Raw genomic sequence first — 13764 nt, forward strand, 5'->3', positions numbered from 1 at the left:
AGGTTAGTTACATATGTATACATGTGCCATGCTGGTGCGCTGCACCCACCAACTCGTCATCTAGCATTAGGTATATCTCCCAATGCTATCCCTCCCCCCTCCCCCCTCCCCACCACAGTCCCCAGAGTATGATATTCCCCTTCCTGTGTCCATGTGATCTCATTGTTCAATTCCCACCTATGAGTGAGAATATGTGGTGTTTGGTTTTTTGTTCTTGGGATAGTTTACTGAGAATGATGGTTTCCAATTTCATCCATGTCCCTACAAAGGATATGAACTCATCATTTTTTATGGCTGCATAGTATTCCATGGTGTATATGTGCCACATTTTCTTAATCCAGTCTATCATTGTTGGACATTTGGGTTGGTTCCAAGTCTTTGCTATTGTGAATAATGCCGCAATAAACATACGTGTGCATGTGTCTTTATAGCAGCATGATTTATAGTCATTTGGGTATATACCCAGTAATGGGATGGCTGGGTCAAATGGTATTTCTAGTTCTAGATCCCTGAGGAATCGCCACACTGACTTCCACAATGGTTGAACTAGTTTACAGTCCCACCAACAGTGTAAAAGTGTTCCTATTTCTCCACATCCTCTCCAGCACCTGTTGTTTCCTGACTTTTTAATGATTGCCATTCTAACTGGTGTGAGATGATATCTCATAGTGGTTTTGATTTGCATTTCTCTGATGGCCAGTGATGATGAGCATTTTTTCATGTGTTTTTTGGCTGCGTAAATGTCTTCTTTTGAGAAGTGCCTGTTCATGTCCTTCGCCCACTTTTTGATGGGGTTGTTTGTTTTTTTCTTGTAAATTTGTTTGAGTTCACTGTAGATTCTGGATATTAGCCCTTTGTCAGATGAGTAGGTTGCGAAAATTTTCTCCCATGTTGTAGGTTGCCTATTCACTCTGATGGTAGTTTCTTCTGCTGTGCAGAAGCTCTTTAGTTTAATTAGATCCCATTTGTCAATTTTGGCTTTTGTTGCCATTGCTTTTGGTGTTTTGGACATGAAGTCCTTGCCCACGCCTATGTCCTGAATGGTAATGCCCCTGCCACCAATCACCTGGGACCAGCTAGCAAGAAGGAAGAACACGATCTTCTAGCTTTAAAGATATTTCTGTTGAAACCTGTTTGAAGCAATGTTTAATTCAAGTGTCTTATGAAAAACATGTTTCAAATAGATGCTCCACAAGAAAGGATTCTGTGGACAAGCAAGTTTGGAAACCCTGACTACTATGTCTTACTTTAGGAGATTCTTAATGTGCCTTAACCTATTACAGGCACTGCAAAACCCCAAAGAAAAGCAATCTTTTTAACTATGTTTAAGGCAATATTTCTAAATATAGGTGGACATTAAAATTGTTTTCTCATATCATTCCTTTGGGAAATGTTGGTGTAGAACATTTTAGTTTGGTCTTGGAATAAGCAAACTGATGCAACTTTTCAATGACAGGGAGATACAGAAGACACTTTCCTTTTCATGGTTAATTAATATAAAAGAAACCTCAAAGCTTTTCAAAAATTCCTAAGGAAAGCAATTATGACAAAAAGCCCACACTATACCCCAAAAGACAGAAAATACATAGTACAATGTCAAATGTCTGGTATAGCCTTACTTTTTCCCCACTGTTATTAAGCTGCCTTCCAGCTGATTCCAGCCCCATGCTATACAGACTTACCTAGTAGGATCGCTGCAGGCTATTTCATATGAATTTACTGGGGTAAGATACTGGAGAGGCTCCACTGTATACATTTACACACAAAGATTATGTACTGATGAGAAATACATGCTGTTCTATATTTAAGTAATGACCCTTTGAGAGCTCTTATTTTGTGTCTTTTGAGGTGGTGCCTCCTGCTAATACATCTTAGAGATGATATTTTACTGTGAGAATGGTGTGTGTTTGCGTATGTGTAAATCTCTAATAGTAATACCATTTGAGAAACAGAAGAAAAGCTACTGCATCAGACCATTGGTTCTTCCAATGCTGTATTTTATCTGTGCTTTGTTGTACCAAGAAAGGGTGGGATGAGCGTTTGTCGCATCCTTTGCTTTCGTCTAGGTAGTATGTTTTCTTGGCTTTACTGTCATCTTGAGCCTTGTTTTGGAGGGCAGAAGAATGCTTAGGTCATGTTTAGTTTTTATAGCCTCATTTAGTGGAAATGGATCCTTTGGGCCCAGTCTATGCCCATTGCCTAAATTTAAAGTTCCTCTTCTTGCAGGTGGCTTAATTTATATTTGTTGATGGCACAAGGAATGCAAATAACCACACAGGTGACCTTTAGGAGGCTGTGAGAGCCAAAGCAGTTGTATGAGTGACTTGAATTCAGAAAGAGATTTTGATCTATTTTTAGCATTTCTACAAATATCTTTTTCTTGAGGAAAAAAAAAGTGTTTAATGACCCAGTAGGCATTTTGGAAGCATATAGAGAGCTATGCTGAGGTAAATGATCATATATTCCAATACTATAACACTAGATGAGTGATAAGGTAAAAGGAAACCTGAGCAGAATTATAGAACCATTAGAATGGATCAGACTTTGTGGGGATTATCTGTTCAACCCATTTTATCATAATGCTTTCTATCCTGGCAGGTCTAGACCTATACCTCAAGTGAGAACATAATTGAGGGTGAATCATGACCTAATATGAAGTGATATATGACAGAAATAAATTGTTTTTTCATGATCTGAGAGCTCTTTTCGGAGATTCTGTCCAAGAATCTGTCCAAAACGATGCTTCGGCTGCTGCTAATAATGAAATTAGGTAAATGAAATACCTGAACTTTACCACCTATAAGTTTCTAAGATACCTGCTAGGTGGTCAAATGATTTTCTTTTTCAAGAAAAGGTGGGGCCAGGCACAGTGGTTCACACCTGTAACCCCAGTACTTTGGCAGACTGAGGCAGAATGACTGTTTGAGCCCAGGAGTTTGAAGCCAGCCTGGACAACATGGCAAGATCTTGCCTCTATAAAAAATTAAAGAAACAAATATTAGCCCGGTGTGGTGGCCCTCGCCTGTGGTCCCAGCTACTGAGGAGGCTGAGGCAAGAGGATTGCTTAATCCCAGGAGTTGGAGGTTGCAGTCAGCTATGATTGTGCCACTGTGCTCCAGCCTGGGCAACAGAGTGAGACCCTGTCTCAAAAAAAAAAAAAAAATGCATTTATAGACATGCTAAAATGAAAGAGATTTTCTATTTAGAAACAAAGTAGAAGTTTCAGAACTTTTAAGTATTTACTCAATTTGATCAATATAATGAATTCCATAAATCTACATAGTTGAAATGAATTAAACATTTCAAATATAAACATCTCTAATTTAAAAATTGATTTTGGAAATAAGAATAAAGACCCGTCTGCATTGTTGGGGGTGGGTGAAAGGGAGAAGGTAAAGATGAATGAAACCTGCCACGTATGTTTCACACTATCAAAATCTGTGTGGTTTATTGCCTATTCTTCCCTCCTCTCCCCACATGGAGGTTACTCCCTAACCCACCTCTAATTCCTATTTACTGTTGGAATGTCACTGTTGAGCTTAAGTAAGAATTTCAGCCCCACACGTTGGAGTCCAGTATTATCACTGGAGGCACTCTTACTGCTGGCACTCCTCAAGACTGACCTTCCAACTATGCCACTGTACCTGATTCTCTGTGTCAGGAACCCACCTTTATTTCAGTCTCAAGAACTGGCTTCTTTGGGCTTTTCAGCAAATTAGAGACTAAAATCTGATATCTGAAGTTCACTCTAGTTGCCTTAATTTGAACTAGGCTCCTGACATCTGCATGCTTGGGGCACCAGTCATCTGAACGTGGCTTCCCCATATTCTTTACTTGAAAGGTGATTCAATTAATTTAACCATGTCCAGCTGTATTCTGTGACATAACAGGTATCTCATTCATAATTTTTTGAAAAGCTATAATATCCTAGTGTTCTTAAAAGCGAAACTCTTCATTAGAAAGTTGCCAAATTAATGGGAATTTGACAATCTTTGCTGATTTATTAGGATCGTTTATCTTTATTTAAAGAATTTTAGTATGCTTCAGTATGTATGGGAAGTAGGGGCATTTAAAGTGCTTCAAGTTAATAAAGAATGAACACAGTTTCATCTGGTTTTCCTTGGTGACTCCTTTGGTGGAAAACAAAAAAGTGAACACTACTATGTAAGGAGCAAAGATAAAACTTCATATGATGATACTTATAAGAAACAGATTTAGGCTGGGCATGGTGGCTCATTCCTGTAATCTCAGCACCTTGGGAGGCCAAGGTGGGCAGATCACCTGAGGTCGGGAATTCAAGACCAGGCTGACCAACAGGCAGAAACCTCATCTCTACTAAAAATACAAAATTAGCCGGGCATGGCACCTGACTCTAATCCCAGCTACTTGGGAGGCTGAGGCAGGAGAATCACTTGAACCCTGGAGGTGGAGGTTGCAGTGAGCCAAGATCGTGCCATTGCTTTCCAGCCTGGGCAGCAAGAGCGAAACTCTATCTGAAAAAAAAAAAAGAAAAAGAAAAAGAAAAAGAAACAGCTTTAAAACGTATGAGATTAGAAAGTATACACTATGTTAGACCAAAAATATGAACACCGAAACTTGACTGGGGCTACCAAAAGTCCTCGCCTGTGCGATAAAGTACGAAGAGGAAATAAAAGACATACAGATTGGAAAAGAAGACATAAAACTACTTGCAGAGAACATGACTGTCTATGTTGAAAATACCAAGAAATCTATTTAAAAAAATCTAGAACTTATAAGTGAGCCTAGCAATGTTGCAGCATACAAAGTTAACATGCAAATATTAATCTTATTTCTATATAGTAGCAATGAACAACTGGAAACTGAAATTGAAAATAGTAACATTTACAATACTACTGAAAAATGAAGTATTCACATATAAATCTAAGGAAACATATAAGAGATCAATAAGCTGAAAACTATAAAAAGTTGATAAAATAAATAAAAGAAAACCTAAATAAATAAATGGAGATATATACTATGTTCATGGGTTGGAAGAGTCAATATAGTAAAGATATTAATTCCCCCCAATGATCTATAAGTTCAACATAATTCCTGTCAAAAATACAAGGATAATTCTTTTTTGATATAGACAACATGGCTCTAAATTATATGTAAAGGAAAGGAAGTAGAATAGCCAAAAGAATTTCAAAAAAGAATAAAGTTGGAAGAATTGCACCTCTCAATTTTTAGACTTACTATATAGCTCCAGTAATCAAGACAGTGGAGTATTGACAAAGGGGTAGATATGTTGATCAATGTAAGAAAATTTAAAAATCCAGAAATAGACCCATACAAATAGGGCCAGTTGACAAAGATGCTAAGCCAATTTTATGGAGAAAGAATATTTTCAACAAATGGCATTAGAACAAGTGAACATTTATGGGCAAAAAATAAGTCTAAACCTAAATCTCATACTTTATACAGAAATTAACTCAAAAAGGACCATAGATCTTAATGTAAGATGTAAAACTAAAAAAAACTTCTAAAAGAAAACATATGAAAAAGTCTTGGTAACTTAGGATTCAGCAAAGAGTTCTTATTGATGGTATCAAAAACACAAGTCAAAAAATAAAAGACAGAGAAATTGAACTTAAGCAAAATTTAAAACTTTTGCCTTGCAAAAAAACAATATTAAGAAAAAAGACAAGCTAGACTGGGAGAAAATATTTGCAAATCACATATCCAACAAAAGACTTGTTTCCAGAATACATAAAGAATAGCCAAAACTGAATAATACACACACACACACACACAAACTCCCTATTAAAAATTGGCAGGGCATGGTGGCTTATGCCTGTAATCCCAGCACTTTGGGAGTCAGAAGTAGAAGGACCACTTGAATCCAGAGGTTTGAGACCAGCTTCAGCAACATGGCAAAACCTTGTCTCAACTAAAAAAAAAAAAAAAAGCTGGGTGTGTGGCATGTTCCTACCTGGGAAGTCGAAGCCGCAGTGAACCTTCATCTGGGTGATGAGAGTGAGATCCTGTCTCAAAAACAAAAAGGAGGTGTGTGGAGGCAAAGACTTGGATACTTCACCAAAAAGAATATAGAAGGAGAATAAACATATGAAAGCATGGTTAACATCATTAGCCATTAGGGAAGTGCAGAAACCACCATGAGATACCCTTACATATCTACTGAAATTCCTAAAATAAAAATTATTAATACATTGTGCTGGTGAGGATGTGGAGTAACTAGAATTCTTATACATTGATATTGAAAAGGTATAGCCACTCTGGAAAAAAGCTTGGCAGTTTCTTACAAAGTTAGGCATATGTTATTCATTCCAGCAATCCCACTCCTGCATATTTACCCTAGAGAAATGAAACCTTGTGCACCCAAAGACCCGTACACGAAAATTTATAGCAACTTTAGTCATAACTGCAAAAGACAGGAGACAACCTAAATGTCCTTCTACAAGTGAATGGATTAAAAAACTGTAGTACATCCATAAATGCAATACTACTCAGCAAGAAAAAGGAACAAACTGTATTAATAATGCAAAAACTTGGACGAATCTCAGAGGCATCATGCTGAGTGAAAGAAGCCCATCTCACAAAATCATATATACTGTATAATTTCATTTTTATGACATTCTTGAAAAAATGAAGCTATAATGACAAGGACCAGATCAGTGACTCTTTGGCAATTCAGGTAGGTAGAGAGAGGGTGTGGTTACAAAATGATTACATATGGGGGCTTTTGGGAGTAATGGAACTGTTCTGTAGGAAAATAGATAAACCTCTCTCCTGAAAATGAATTGTGAGTACAGGAACCCATCCAGACAGAGAACACAGAAACATTTACTTTTTATTTTAAAATAATTATAGACCCAAAATTAGTTGCAAAAATAGTACAGACTAGTCCCATGCGTCCATCACTCAGCTTTCCCCCGGTAACAGCTGACATAACTACAGTAGATTATTAAAACCAGGAAATTGACATTGGCACAGCAGGTTAGCCTACAGAAGGAAAGCTATAAGACACACATTTGAAGATTGGCAGAGTGCAGTCATATAAAGAATTAAAGGAAACTTTTAAGGAATTAAAGGGGAACTTTGGTGTCTTGTATCCTGATTTTATTGGTGATTACACAAATCTATGTATGTGTTAAAATTCATAGAACTGTACCAAAAAAGGGTCATTTTTACTGTATGTTAATACATTTAAAAATAAAAAGTGAAAAAGCCATAGCGCTGAAATTTCATGCTAAAAGGAATATGTGCATATTTGATATTTAATGTATCTTTATGAGAAAATCTCTTTTAATGGAGGGATAGCCTTCTAACTCCTATTGAAGATGTGAAATTGAGCAATTGCTTTAGACTTGTGAATATAAGGTGATTGCTTACTACATGTATGTATTTTTTTGGAATATCTAAGAAAATTTTGGGTTTACCATACATATATGCATATGTTTAATCTGTTAGATGTATAGAAGTTATTTATTCCTTGCAAATGTTTTATTTGTTAATTCAGATAAAAATAAGTGAATTATTTAAAAATAAATCTAGAATAAATAAAATTATAAATCTTTTCAAATGCTTAAAGGTATTCAATAAGTCTGTAAAAGGGAATAAACATTTTTGAAATCCTCCTTTGAAGTTATTGATCAAATCTGCAGATTTAAAAATAACATAATATGTATAGCTGATCTTAAAAGGGCATGAAAAAACTGACATTTGGCCGAGTGCGGTGGCTCACGCCTGTAATCCCTGCACTTTGGGAGGTCGAGGCGTGCGGATCGCTCGAGGCCAGGAGTTTGAGACCAGCCTGGCCAACATTGTGAAACCCCATATCTACTAAAAATACAAAAATCAGCCAGGCATGGTGGCACATGCTTGTAATCTCAGTTACTTGGGAGGCTGAGGCAGGAGAATTGCTTGAACCCGGGAGACGGAGGTTGCAGTGAACCAAGATCACACCACTGCACTCCTGCCTGGGTGACAGAGTGAGACTCCGTTTCAAACAAACAAACAAGAAAAAAACAAAAAAACCCTGACATTTTATATGTGTAATGTTAATATATTGAATATCACTTGTAATGCTCAAAATGAACTTTCTGGTGAAAAATAGGCTTGATTGATTAGGGAAGGTCAATGGCGGTAGAATCTAGGACCAAAAGCAAACACACATGTAAGACTAAAAGGGGCCACTTAGGAAAAATCAATAATCTAGTTTAAAAAATGAGAAACTGAAAAATATTCTTTAGATTCTCTCTTTAAATTAAGAAGCTTGACTACAAAATTCTATTACATAAGTAAGACAAAATATAAAAACAATCTTGGTTTCTAAATTAAAGCAAAGTAAAAGAATATCCAAGGTGGAAGAGAAGAGGGTCAAAGTATTACCAGAAAAACAGAGAGCTGAGAGACTTGGGGGGACAGCCCCAGAGAGTTTCTCACAGGAGACACAGTCACAGAGTGATATATGGAGGAAAAAAGTTCATTAAGTATTTCACAGCCTGTGATTTCTTAGGATATTGCTACTATTTAAAGTAATTCTCTCCCCATCCCCCACCAGCAAAGATAAAGCAAAGTAAACAATTTTTGTGGTTTTTGCTCCTTAAGCCAGATAAAAATAAATTCCAAACTTGGATATTTTAATAATATATGGTATATTAAGAAGAACATCTGACTAGGAATTAGAAAATACAGGTTCAAGTCTTAGCTTCTCCTGAGAAAGTACACTCATCTTCTCTGATCCACAATTTTCTCATATTTAAATGGGAATAATAATCACTGCTTTACCTGTGTTACAGAATTTTTATGAAGATCAAAGAGATAATACATGTGAATTTTGAAAATTGTAAATTACTGTATACATAAGGTATTATTATCATATTTAACAGATGCAAATGAAGAACTCCAAAGAAGTATTAATTCTATTTGAATACATTTCATCGTGACAAAGACAACTTTACGTGAACATGCAAAATATTTGTGCTTTTGATTAGCTCCTTCTTAGACATCACAAAGCGATCTCTTTCTTATGCTTGTGCTTAAATCTGTTTCTCCTCCTGTCCCCTCATGCTCTACCATCCAGCTCCCAAAATCCCCTCTCCAAAAGCAGTTAAAACTTCAAAATAGAAGATAACTCCTGTAATAAGTAAAACAATCTCCCCTCCCCAATACCTCACCCCAACAGTAATTCTGAGTTGCATGATTATTTTTAGAGTGCAGCAACGTTTTTACTCACATGTAATTATGAGCTGTAGGTGAAATTAGCTTTTAGTATGAATACGTCTGATTTTTAATTTTTTTGTTTAGAAATAATTGCAGACAAAAGAATTTGCAAAACAGTGCAGGGAGAGCCCATGTATCCATCACCCAGCTTCCCCCCAATGGTAACATCTTACACAATTATGGTAGCTTATCAAAACCAAGAAACTGACATTGGCGCAATTAATCATACTACAGAAGGAGAGCTGAAGACATCAGTTTGAAGAGTGACCGGGAATCAAAGGAAACCTTTAGAAAAAGAAAGATGTAAAACCCAAGGTGGTGGTTTCCAGAGTGTCCTGATCAAGTTGAAGGCATGGGAATATGGTTTATTACAAGAGAGAAGACAGAGTTCACAGGCAACATATGTAAAGAAGGTGGCCAAGATGGGGTCCGGAGAAGTGTTTCCATCAGTTTCCCAGTGACTAAGGATGATATGAGAACCATCCTTAGGTTTACACTAGAAGTTTTAATGACAAGGAAAGAGGAAAGAAGAATGGTTAAAATGTTTGCAGTATTTGGGAGTTTGTCTACTGGAAATGAATCATACTGAGATTTTTCTAGGCATAATTTGTCTTACTTTTGTACAGTTTGTACTTTCACCCTGTGTAGCCAGCTAGCTGAAGTATCTCTGGAATGCTGGGCAACTTGCACCAGGAGTAGACACCATGCGTGGGGAGGGTGGCATTGCAGAGAAAGAAGATATATCAGGAAGCGGAAGGGAAAAATTCTAATTCTTCCAAGAACCCAGCCTTTGAAGGAGAAAACCCTAATTTTTTTGGCAGGTGGTGAAGTAAAATCCACTTTCCCGAACAGAACATTTTCTGTTTGCCAACTGCCAGAGGACTTATTTTTGTATAACCTCAGTGAAGATTCTAAAAGCAGCCCAAATCAAATTCTATTCAGCAAATTAGTCACAACCAAAATTTATTAAAAGTAAAACCACTCAGTATTCCAGTAGGATAAAATAATTTTAATTTAATCTTTATTTATGTTATTCTCTTTGGTCTAGAACAAATCATTTATTTAATTAACAAATAACTTCAAAATTCTCCTGCTCTCCTACAAGTCATACAGAGAGTTGGAAAAGAGGCTAATTTATGTCTTTGATGCACTCTCTGTGATCTTTACATTTTGACCTTGTTTATATTTTCAGAAGCCATGTGTGAGATTGTGGAGTTAGTCAATATTATAATCCAATCATCAATATAATACAAACTTCTTGTTTATTAATACATGATTAAAAAATGTATATGATAAAAAGATATCGACTGTAGCCAAGTGTGTGGATGACAAGAACAATTATGGTGCAGATTCCTAATCACTATGTGAGCTGTACACTCCAGTGAAAGTCAATAGTCTGTTTAAAAGTCACGACGCATCCTTTTCTTTTCATCTCCTCTTTTTTTTTTCTTATTTAAAGTCCAGCAATGGGACTTGTTAGCTTTTATTTTATAGCTGGATTTACTTTTGTAACTTTAACTCACTGAAGAAACATTTACTGTGCAACCAGCCTGACTCTGCCTCCACACCAGGCTCTGATGATACAGAAAAATATCCTGCCCACAAAGGGGCCAAGCTGACTGAATGCTACCTAAATCTGCAAATGAAAACAAAGTGTATGAGACCAGGGGTATCAATGTTTTACTCTCCTCATTTGAAGACGCATCATCAGTAAGCATGAGCTCTGAGCTGTTTTAGTGAGAGTGGCGATAACTTGTGATCTGCCTGCCTTCTCCCCCAGTAAACACATTTTCAAGAGACTGTGGAGACTGGGAGTTCACTCTGTGACCAGCGACTGTGTACAGTGAGAAGAACTGACTGTACAAGAGCTGCAACTTCACCTTTGGCCCCATTAACCAACTGAGTTGCCCAAACAACTAAATTTTTGTAGGAAATATGGTTATTCTTTCCAAATATAGACAGCTGTATGCATGCATGTATGATTTACATTCCAGTGAGTTGGAAATGGCTAACCAGAGAGCTTCCAGGTGGCTGTAGGCAAAGGGGATGGTTGCTGTTTATATTCGATATAAGAAGGAATCTGTTTCCACAGGACAGAAGTTTTTTTTTGTTTGTTTTTGTTTCAATCTCAATATGTTAAGCATTCTTTCCAGCAGATTATAAACTGTGCCTTCCTAATGCCCAATCTCGGCCCCCACAAAACACAGAACATAGGTAGGAGAGACAGAGATGGAGAGACAGAACTGCAGTATTACAAACACCAAAACTATTTCCAAGTAATAAATAGCTGGTAGCAGTCACTTCAGAGAGCCCATTGAAGGAAAGCAGTCCTCTTAAATGCTGGCTTTGAACAGATCTGGAGAGTAGCTACAGCTTAGCAATATGGTTAGCAATATGATAAAGACAAGAGGTGGAGTGTAAACTTTGGAGAACTAACACTAGGATTTGAGAGCCTTGGTATTCTTTGCAATTATTTTGAAAGCCGTTAGACAAGGAAATGATTTCAATCCATCCTGACAAGACAATTGGATGCACAGGGAAAAAAAGGATGAAGGATGATAAAAAATATAAAGGCATTTAGTAAAGCCATCCATGCATGAGAGTTTCAAATTTCTTTAATAAATTTGTAAATAAAAACTATAGAAGTTAATATCCCTCCTGTATGCCATTTGTAATTGCTTTTATCTTTTTGCTAATATTATATCATCCTTATCCATGGTACAGATTCAGACATTCTCAAATAATTCTTTTGTAGCCATTATGAAGTGGCTACTTCACTTTTAATAAAAGCACACGGGAAGATAGAGGCATCAGGAAAAAGGTCAGTTTGCTGCCTGCCACAAGACTTTCCATGGTAGTATCTTACAGTCCTGGAGAATTTACCAGGTCCAGAATATGGTGCTTCAGAAACTTGATTTTGACACTATGTCAAGGCTGTCCACTTCCGAGGACTAGACTCATGTTACCAGAGCTCATGAAAGACTGATGTATAAAACTAGGAGAGTGCTTCGGAGTGTGGGTGAGGGTAAAACAAACTAGAGTTTGAATCCTGGCTCTGCCATATACTTGGCTCTATTACCTACCCAAGTTATTTTTCCTCCTCACTTGCAAAATGGGTATTAAAACTTGCTTTAAAGGGTTTTACAAAAAGAATTATTTGGAAAATGTAATGTTATATAATGTAAATTATGCTTCCCAGTTGTATTGTATTGTATTGTTCCACTTAATGTAATACTAAAAATCCTCCAAAACATGCCTGTTTTCTGTCTTGGAAATATTTCTTGGAGTTGATTTTGTTGCATTAATTCATGCTATTTACAAGGATATTTTCACATTCAGTATTATATTCACTCTCCCTCATTGTTAATGAATAGAAATAAAAATATTTATGGAAAGATTTTACAAAGCAGCAGGACCTAGTGCCTAGGAGCTGAAATATGCTAATAACAATTTATTAATATCATGACAAATCATTGGCTTTTAAAAATAACTAATTAATAAATTTTATTTTATACAGTAGTTTTAAGTTCCCAGCAAAAAATGAGCAGAAAGTTTCCATGTGCTCCCTGTTCCCACACACCCATAATCCTTCCCACTGTCAACAGTGGTAGGTTTGTTATAACTGAGGAACTCAAATTGACACATCATTACCAATGTCCATAGTTTACATTAGGGTAAACTTGTGTTGTACATTCTATGCATTATGACAAATTTATAATGACATATATCCACCATTCATCATACAGAAACATTTCACTTCCCTGAAAATCCTCCATGCTTTGCCTATTCATTCCCCCCTCTCCCTTAACCCTTGGCAACCATTTATCTTTTTAATGTTTCCATAGTTTTGTCTTTTTCAGAATGTCATGTACTTAGAATCAGAGTATGGAGTCTTTCAAATTGGCTTCTTTTACTTAGTAATAACTATTTAAGTCTCCTCTATGTATTTTTATAGTTTAATAACTCATTTCTTTTTAACACTGAATAATATGGATGTATTACAATTTATCCATTCACTTATTGAAATATCTTTTGTTTTTTTTCAATTTTTGACAATTATTAATAAAGCTCCTATAAACATCTATGTGTAGGTTTTCGTGTGGACATAAATTTTCAATTCATTTGGGTAACAACAAGGAGTGTGACAGCCAGATCACATGGTAAGAGACAGCATGTTTACTTTTGTAAGAAACTGCTAGATTGTTTTCAAAAGTGGCTGTACCACTTTGCATTCCCATGAGCAATGAATGAGAGTGCTTGTTGCTCTATATCCTTGACAGCATTCGGTGTCATCAGTGTTTTGGATTTTGTCCATTCTAATAAGGCTGCAGTGGTATCTGAATTTTGTTTTAACATGCAGTCCCCTAATGACATATGAGGTGGACCATCTTTTCATATGCTTACATATCACCAGTACATCTTCTTTGATGAGGTGTCTGTTCTGGTCTTTTTCTCACTTTTGAATTGGGTTGCTCATTTTCTTACTCTTGAGTTTTATATTTTTGATAATATCTTGTATATTTTTGATAACAGTCTTTCATCATATGTGTCTTTTGA

This window comes from Pan troglodytes, chromosome 1 (genome assembly GCF_028858775.2).
Source record: "Pan troglodytes isolate AG18354 chromosome 1, NHGRI_mPanTro3-v2.0_pri, whole genome shotgun sequence".
NCBI classification, from domain to species: domain Eukaryota; kingdom Metazoa; phylum Chordata; class Mammalia; order Primates; family Hominidae; genus Pan; species Pan troglodytes.